We start from the raw sequence: 10000 nt of genomic DNA on the forward strand, positions 1-10000 counted from the left end.
CCGAGAGACGCATGAAATGGGGGCCCAAATATGGATGATACTTTGCTAAATACGGAATTACGGTACCTTTTTTCTAAATAGATCATCAGTATTTTAAAATTCTATAAGCTCTTTCCTAAAAATAAAGGTAATTTTTTACTTTCGGTAATCAAACCCAACTTCATTTTCCATATTTTCTACCCTTACCAAAAGGAAAGTAGCCACTTAACAATTGGAGTGCAGTATTTAATCCCTTGGGTGTAGAAGAATCGTTTGGTAATCTCAGCGTTATCAGGTACATAAGGACAGAGGAAAATCTGAAAGGAATAGGCCAGACTATAATGTGCATGTGTAGGCAAAAGAAAAATGAACCGTAACCAAAGAGAAGGGTTCAATAGAGTACTGTCTGGCCAGTCAAATGACCTCATAACTCTTCAGCATACATTGAATAATTAAGCTACTGCAGCTTTTAGTATTATAAATATCTAAACCAGTGGTTCCCAAACTGGGGGGCGCGCCCCACTAGGGGGGCGTGAGGACGATACAAAGGGGGGGGGGGGGGCCTGAAGTCATCTGCTCGAAATTACTTGTTTAATAGAATAATAGAATCATTAAAAGAACAAATATCTGTCATTACATACATGCATCCATCTCACTAAATTTGACCAGAAATTGTGCCTTAGTCTCATAAGTATTTCCAAATATTATATGCCATGTTTTCAAATTATCTATTCTTAAAATTGCAACTCAATTTTACCAATTTGCTAATGTTCAAACTTTTTTTTCGCTCACTTTGAAACAAATGTTTCGTTTTTAGTTACTGGAATGTACTATTATTTGTTTGAGTGGCTTTCATTATTAAAATGTAATACAAACAGAAATCTGTTTTCCTGTACAATGCTAGGATATAAATGTAAGAATTATTTCATATAAAAAAAGGGGGCGTCAGGTAAGATAGTTGGAAAACCACTGATCTAAACACAAAAGATTTCTCATCTAATCAAGGATAGCAAAAACTCAACAAGAAATCATCACCACTTGAGGAAACATCATGAACCAACCGCTTCATGTCGCAATGTTGCACTGGCGGAAATAGCTCTTACTCAAGTACGAAAGAGAGAGAGAGAGAGGAGAGAGAGAGAGAGAGAGAGAGAGAGAGAGAGAGGAGAGAGAGAGAGAGAGAATCTTATCTCCAAGCGGATGTTCTGTTGGCCAATCCGCTTCCTGACCTGTACGACTTATCACTACGGAACGACCTGAAAAAAAGTCAGGTTCGCTATTAAAAAAAACCCCTTTCACCACGGGAACGACCTGAAAAAAATGTCAGGTTCGCTATTAATAAAACCCCTTTCACCACGGAACGACCTGAAAAAAGTCAGGTTCGCTATTAAAAAAAAAACCCTTTCACCACGGAACGACCTGAAAAAAAGTCAGGTTCGCTATTAAAAAAAACCCCTTTCACCACGGAACGACCTGAAAAAAGTCAGGTTCGCTATTAAAAAAAAAAAACCCTTTCACCACGGAACGACCTGAAAAAAATGTCAGGTTCGCTATTAAAAAAAACCCCTTTCACCACGGGAACGACCTGAAAAAAATGTCAGGTTCGCTATTAATAAAACCCCTTTCACCACGGAACGACCTGAAAAAAGTCAGGTTCGCTATTAAAAAAAACCCCTTTCACCACGGAACGACCTGAAAAAAATGTCAGGTTCGCTATTAAAAAACCCCTTTCACCACGGAACGACCTGAAAAAAATGTCAGGTTCGCTATTAATAAAACCCCTTTCACCACGGAACGACCTGAAAAAAGTCAGGTTCGCTATTAAAAAAAAAACCCTTTCACCACGGAACGACCTGAAAAAAAAAGTCAGGTTCGCTATTAAAAAAAAACCCCTTTCACCACGGAACGACCTGAAAAAAAGTCAGGTTCGCTATTAAAAAAACCCCTTTCACCACGGAACGACCCTGAAAAAAATGTCAGGTTCGCTATTAATAAAACACCCTTTCACCACGGAACGACCTGAAAAAAGTCAGGTTCGCTATTAAAAAAAAACCCTTTCACCACGGAACGACCTGAAAAAAAAGTCAGGTTCGCTATTAAAAAAAACCCCTTTCCACCACGGAACGACCTGAAAAAAGTCAGGTTCGCTATTAAAAAAACCCCTTTCACCACGGAACGACCTGAAAAAAATGTCAGGTTCGCTATTAATAAAACCCCTTTCACCCACGGAACGACCTGAAAAAAGTCAGGTTCGCTATTAAAAAAAACCCCTTTCACCACGGAACGACCTGAAAAAAATGTCAGGTTCGCTATTAATAAAACCCCTTTCACCACGGAACGACCTGAAAAAAGTCAGGTTCGCTATTAAAAAAAACCCCTTTCACCACGGAACGACCTGAAAAAAATGTCAGGTTCGCTATTAATAAAACCCCTTTCACCACGGAACGACCTGAAAAAAATGTCAGGTTCGCTATTAAAAAAACCCCTTTCACCACGGAACGACCTGAAAAAAATGTCAGGTTCGCTATTAAAAAAACCCCTTTCACCACGAACGACCTGAAAAAAGTCAGGTTCGCTATTAAAAAAAACCCCTTTCACCACGGAACGACCTGAAAAAAATGTCAGGTTCGCTATTAATAAAACCCCTTTCACCACGGAACGACCTGAAAAAAATGTCAGGTTCGCTATTAATAAAACCCCCTTTCACCACGGAACGACCTGAAAATAAAGTCAGGTTCGCTATTAATAAACCCCTTTCACCACGGAACGACCTGAAAATAAAGTCAGGTTCGCTATTAATAAACCCCTTTCACCACGGAACGACCTGAAAAAAAAGTCAGGTTCGCTATTAATAAAATCCCTTTTAGAGATATTCGGAAGTTTAATCGAGCTTCTAAAAACTATCTTTTAGTCATGAAATTTACTAATTTAAAAAAGTTATGACAAGTTTTTTATGTAAAATAACTCAAAATGTCAGGTTCGCTATTAATAAAACCCCTTTTAGAGATATTCGGAAATTTAATCGAGCTTCTAAAAACTATCTTTTAGTCATGAAATTTACTAATTTAAAAAAAGAGGAATGACAAGTTTTTTATGTAAAATAACTCAAAATGTCAGGTTCGCTATTAATAAAACCCCTTTTAGAGATATTCGGAAGTTTAACCGAGCTTCAAAACACTATCTTTTAGTCATGAAATTTACTAATTTAAAAAAAGAGGAATGACAAGTTTTTTATGTAAAATAACTCAAAATGTCAGGTTCGCTATTAATAAAACCCCTTTTAGAGATATTCGGAAGTTTAACCGAGCTTCTAAAAACTATCTTTTAGTCATGAAATTTTACTAATTTAAAAAAAGAGGAATGACAAGTTTTCTATGTAAAATCACTCAAAATGTCAGGTTCGCTATTAACAAAACCCCTTTTAGAGATATTCGGAAGTTTAACCGAGCTTCAAAACACTATCTTTTAGTCATGAAATTTACTAATTTAAAAAAGAGGAATGACAAGTTTTTTTATGTAAAATAACAAAAAAAAACTTGTCATTCCTCTATTTTAAATTAGTAGATTTCATAACTAAAAGATAGTTTTTAGAAGCTCAATTAAACCGATTAAACTTCCGAATATCTCTAAAAGGGGTTTTATTAATATAAAACCCCTTTTAGAGATATTCGGAAGTTTAATCGGTTTAATTGAGCTTCTAAAAACTATCTTTTAGTCGTGAAATTTACTAATCTAAAAAAAAGAGGAATGACAAGTTTTTTATGTAAAATATCTCCAAGCTAATGAGGCTGTGTGAGGTTAATTACGAAACGTAAGACACTTTAAAAACAAAATACTAAAGGCTGATAGCGGGTTATTATAGTCGTTGTTGAGGTCTTGTGAATAATAAAAGATCGATGGGATTAAAAATTTTACGACCCTTCTCATAATTATTTCTTTACCATGTCCAAATATCTACCAATTCAATATTTCCTGAAATTGCATAACAAAGGTAGACCTCTATTTCCAGCATAGATTTATAAAGTTCCTTTGAAAAGATCACACTGACATTTATCATGAATAATACCAATTCTCTAACATCGCAAAAAGGTCTGCCCCTCTCTTTAATTCTTCTCCTGTACTTCTCTTTCTCCTTATTTCCTAAATCTTTCCCATCCCGAGTACCTGCCTTTGAGCTATAAACTGGATTGTATCCAATGGTACTCTTCCTTTCCCCATATTCCCAACTTCCCTATTCTTATTATTATTATTATTATTATTATTATTATTATTATTATTATAAGAAAAACTAAGGGAGAATTAATGAAGAAAGACTATAATGACTGAAATAATAATACCAATTCCTTAATATCGCAAGAGGGTCTGCCCCTCTCTTTTATTCTTCTCCTGTACTTCTCTTTCTCCCTATTTCCTTAATCTTTCCCATCCCGAGTACCTGCCTTTGAGCTATAAACTGGATTGTATCCAGAGGTACTCTTCCTTTCCTCATATTCCCCACTTCCCTATTCTTATTATTGTTGTTGTTGATGTTTGTCAACGGCCATACTACGTTGAAAACACCGCTTCACCTCCGATCAGCGAAGTTAAGCAACGTTGGGTCTGGTCAGTACTGGGAACACCAGATGCTGTTGGCATTTACCCTCTTCGACGGGCTGCCAACGCAAGAGCCCGTGTTCAGTCTATGTAGACTGGACAATCTATAAGGAAGCACTGACATAATACATCATCTCTTCCTGCTCTCTTATCGTGCTTGCGCTCACACAACCAAGTGCGCACCAGATTATTGAAACGTTAGTGAGAATTTAAGTCTCTCTCATTTCCTCTCCTATCTTTGATAAGATTGGGTGCTATATTATGTATATTATTACAAAGAGAGCTATAGTCCATTTCTTTTATCGAGGCAGATTTGCACTGATTCGCAGCGGTGCCCTTTTAGCTCGGAAAAGTTTCCTGGTCGCTGATTGGTTAGAATTATCTCGTCCAACCAATCAGCGATTAGGGAACTTTTCCGAGCTAAAAGGGCACCGCTGCGAAACTGTGCAAATATGACTCGCTAAAAGAAAGTGACTATAGTTATAATGAACGCACGATGGAGTTTGGAGAAAAACGTGAAAAGCAATGGTAGTAAATATAGAAATGACAGCTTCGGTAGAAAGAGAGAATTGATTTGATGAAGAAATTGACACATGATAATCTGGACTTCATTTTACCGGGTGAAAAAAAGATGTCTAAGAATGGGCTACTGGAAATATTGATAAAATCACATTTCTCACTGTCCATTATATTCAATATCTACTTCATCCTGAACCTAGACGTAGGGTTTGGGAGACTTCAAGGTTTGTTCCATTAACCCTGACCTGCTTTTCAATACTAGCTGTCTGAAAGACGAAGAAGTTTGGAAGGTTCTGCAAGCTCAAAAAATGGCACTGCTCAACAGTCATAGGAAACCCAAACTCTACACCAGTGGTTCCCAACCTTTCTTCTGTCATTTCCCCCCTGCACCCAGTTCAACCATCCAGATTTCCCCCTTCATGCCCCGCCCAGCCCTCATGCCCACTCGCTTGCCTCAGAAATGGGCATGACACTCCAATTCTCCCCTTGAATATCATGTCTTTGAGAACTGATATGATCATATCACAATTGAATGGCTAACAACAAATTGCCGCACGTACTATGTGGACATTTTCCGCTTGGTTTAGTTAGTAGGTAGTGTAAATATTTCCCCCCTGGAAGCTTCAAATTTCCCCCAGGTTGGGAACCACTGCTCTACACCATCCTCATTACAACAATAAAGTCAAGAAAACTCATAACACCACAATCAAAGCTACGTCAGCCATACGACATAAAACCCCGCACAGCAGACTTCATTCCACTGATGATAACCAAGCCATATATCAGCCTTTTCGTCGTTGAACATTGCAAAATACCTTCACAGATGACCTTATCAGACATACTGAAACGGTTCACCTAGTGGATAACTATGGGTGGCTGGTGAATGTTAATGGCATTTGACTGCGTTCAACGACAGGGCCACAGGACTCTCATCATCAAAGAGGATGCGGTTGGAAATTTCACATCCATCTCCACTAATATTTTTGTAAATTTCTGAGAAATATTTTCAGTTATTTTCTTTCCTATAATTTCTTGACTTTTTCAATTTTCCTTTGTATGATTGCATTGCTATTATATTATAATTATGATTTATTTGTAATGCTTAACATGGGGATTTACATACATCCACATCTATACAAATTTATATATATATATATATACAAATACATATATATACCGGAATATTTATATATATATATACATATATATATTATATATGTATATTATATATATATATATCTATATATATATATATATATATATATATATAGGTATACATATATATAAATACATATATACATATACATAATATATATATAAAATATATATATATATATATATATATATATATATATATATCATATGTATATGTATATACATGAAATGTATATATTATATGTTATATATTTATATGTATATATGCATATATACATATGCACACACTAATATATATAATGTATATATGTATAATATATACTGTATATATATATATATATATATATATATATATATACATATATATACAAATACGTATATTTATAGATAAAATATATATTATATATATGTATATTATAAATACATATATATACATATATATATATATAGATAGATAGATAAAATATACATTATATTATATATACATATACATACACTAATATATATATATATATATATATAGATAGATAGATAGATAGGTAGATAGATAGATAAAATATATATATTATATATATATACACATATATAAATATACATACACTAATACATACATATATATATATATGTGTGTATATATATACATATATATATCATCATTACTAGCCGAGTTACAATCCTAGATGAAAAAGCAAGATGCTATAAGCTCAAGGGCTACAACAGAGAAAAAAAGCCCAGTGTGGAAAGGAAATAAGGAAAAAAATAAAAAATATGAGAAATAATGAACAATATAAAACATTAAAAAAACAGTAACAACATCAAAACAGATCAAACTATCCGGTAAGAAAGATCATTCCACAACTTGGTCGCAGCTGGAATAAAACTTCTGGAATACTGTGTAGTATTGAGCCTCATGATGGAGAAGGCCTGAAAATCTTATGCAACATACCTAATTGAAGGAAGGTGCCTGAGATTAATATCTAGATCAGGAATAAGGAATTCAATGACCGTAAATTCCTGTCCAACAAATTAAGTTGAGAATCAGCAGCTGAAGACCAGACAGGAGAACAATACTCGTAACAAGGTAGAATGAAAGAATTAAAACACTCAGTAAACCAATTTTCTGTGTAATCGAAGAAGACACAGACCTAATGTGTTTCTCCAAAGTGAATTGTGTTAAGAATCACACCTAATATCTCAAGAGAGTCATACAGAGTTGAAGAAACATTATCAATTATGAGATCAGGATGTTGAGGAGCCGCTGTCCTTGAGCTACTTACAATCATAGTTTGATTTTGTTAGCGCACCGTGCACTAATTTTAGCCAGATGTATATCAAGAGATTAAGCAACCCTGGGGATGAAATTTATGCAAAGAGTATAGCCTCATCCGCATATGCAACAAGCTTGTTTTTTAGTATAAACCACACGTCATGTGTACATAGTATGAAAAGTAATGAGCCAAGAACACTACCCTGAGGAACACCAGATATCACATTCCTATACTCGCTACGGTGCCAATCAACAACAACTCTCTGCGATCTATTACTTAAAAATTATAAACCACACGTCATGTGTACATAGTATGAAAAGTAATGAGCCAAGAACATTACCCTGAGGCACACCAGATATCACATTCCTATACTCGCTACGGTGCCCATCAACAACAATTCTCTGCGATCTATTACTTAAAAATTATATAATAATGCAAAGGAACGACCCTCCCACTCCCAATTGTTTGAGTTTGAAAACAAGGGGCCTCACGATTAACACGGTCAAAGGCAGCACTAAAACCTAGACCAATCATACGAACTTCTTGTCCACAATCAAGGAATTTCTGTACAGCATTGGAGATTTTAAGAAGGGCATCACATGCTCCAAGGCCTTTACGATAACCAAATTGCAAACTAGGGAACAGATGATTACTTTCAGCAAACCTATTAACACATTTTGACAAAAGACGTTCAAAAACTTTAGATAATATGGGAGTTATGGAAATTGGGCGGTAATCAGTGGGACTTGAGCTACTTGTGCGAAATAACAGATAACTTTGGAGCTAAGAAATCTGGAGTCTTTCTCATAAACATAAGAAAAATACCATTGAGTTCTACACCTCCATAAGCGTCAAGGCCCTTCAAGAGCTTTGATTTCACGAGATAGAAAAGCTAAACTAGTGAGTTTTGCCTCAGGAAAAAAGGCATGAGGAAGATCAAGTTCCTCATTACTCTGCTTACTGTCAAACACATCAGCCAAAAGAGGTTATGCTATATAGTATCATAATAATAATAATAATAATAATAATAATAATAATAATAATAATAATAATAATAATAATAATAACAACAAATCATCAATATATATATAAATATATATATATATACAATATAATTATATATATATATTTATATATATATATATATATATATATTTATATATATATATATATATATATATATTACATAATATACATTTATTTATATATATATATTATATATATGTAATATACATATGTATATATTATATATATGTATATATATATGTAATATATATAGATACAAATATTATTATGGTGTGTGTATATACTGTTTAATATATATATACATATATATACAGTATATATATACATATATATATATATATATATATATATATATATATAATTACATATATACATTTATAAACACCATAACATTTATTTATAATATATATAATATATATACTGTATAATATATATATAAATATATATATATATATATATATATATATATATATATATATATATATATATACACACATATATATATATTATATATATATATATATATATATATATATATATATATATATATATATACACACACGCATACACGACTACATCCGTTGAGATACTACCACTAGAAAGTTATTGGGGCTTTGACTAACCAGGCAGTACTACATTGCGTCTCATTCGTTGGTTACGGCTCATTTTGTGCTTGCCTACACATACACCGAATAGTCTGGACTATTCTTTCCATATTCTCCTCTTAGCTCATACACCTGACAACATTGAGATTACCAAACAGTTCTTCCTCGGCAAAGGTGTTAACTACTGAAATTTCATTGCTCAGTGGCTACTTTCCTCCTAGTAAGAGTAGGAGAAAGACTTTAGCTATGATAAGCAGTTCTCCTAGGACAATCCATAACGAAATCCTTGTTTTTTGGTCTTGGGTAGTGCCATAGCCTCTGTACCATGGCCTTCTACTCTCTTCGATTAGATCTATCTTTCTTGGGGGTACTCTCTTCCTCTTGTTTTTTTTTTTTTTGTAGTTTTTGTAGTTTATATTTGAGGGATCTATTGTAATATAATCACTGTTCTTGAAATATTTTACTTCTATTGTTTATTCTTCTCCTGTAGTTTATTCATTTCCTTGTGTCCTTTCCTGGCTTGCAGAAATCATTGTTAAATCTTCGTTGGTTCTTTCGATAAACTCTCATGACAGGTGATGATAACCTTTTCTTCACATGAAAAGGAACACAAGCATCTTTTCAATGATCACAGATTTCAACAAATTACACATTTTCCTCTTCCCATACACTGACAATAACTTTAATAACTTTCATAACTCTTGAGCCATATTATTATTATTATTATTATTACTATCCAAGCAACAACCCTAGTTGGAAAAGCAAGATGCTATAAGCCCAGGGGCTCCAATAGGGAAAAATAGCCCAGTGAGGAAAGAAAATAAGGAAATAAATAAATGAAGAGAACAAATTAAC

At 33.7% G+C, this 10000-nt stretch overlaps 1 protein-coding gene and 1 pseudogene across 1 annotated transcript in view; one reads left to right on the forward strand and one right to left on the reverse strand.

Annotated features, from left to right (window-relative positions):
- LOC137648144 (uncharacterized) overlaps nt 1-10000 on the reverse strand; it is an 874425-nt gene that overhangs the window by 743120 nt on the left and 121305 nt on the right. The window lies entirely within an intron of this gene.
- Nucleotides 4512-4613, forward strand: LOC137659186 (5S ribosomal RNA; annotated as a pseudogene).

This window comes from Palaemon carinicauda, chromosome 1 (genome assembly GCF_036898095.1).
Source record: "Palaemon carinicauda isolate YSFRI2023 chromosome 1, ASM3689809v2, whole genome shotgun sequence".
Lineage (NCBI taxonomy): Eukaryota > Metazoa > Arthropoda > Malacostraca > Decapoda > Palaemonidae > Palaemon > Palaemon carinicauda.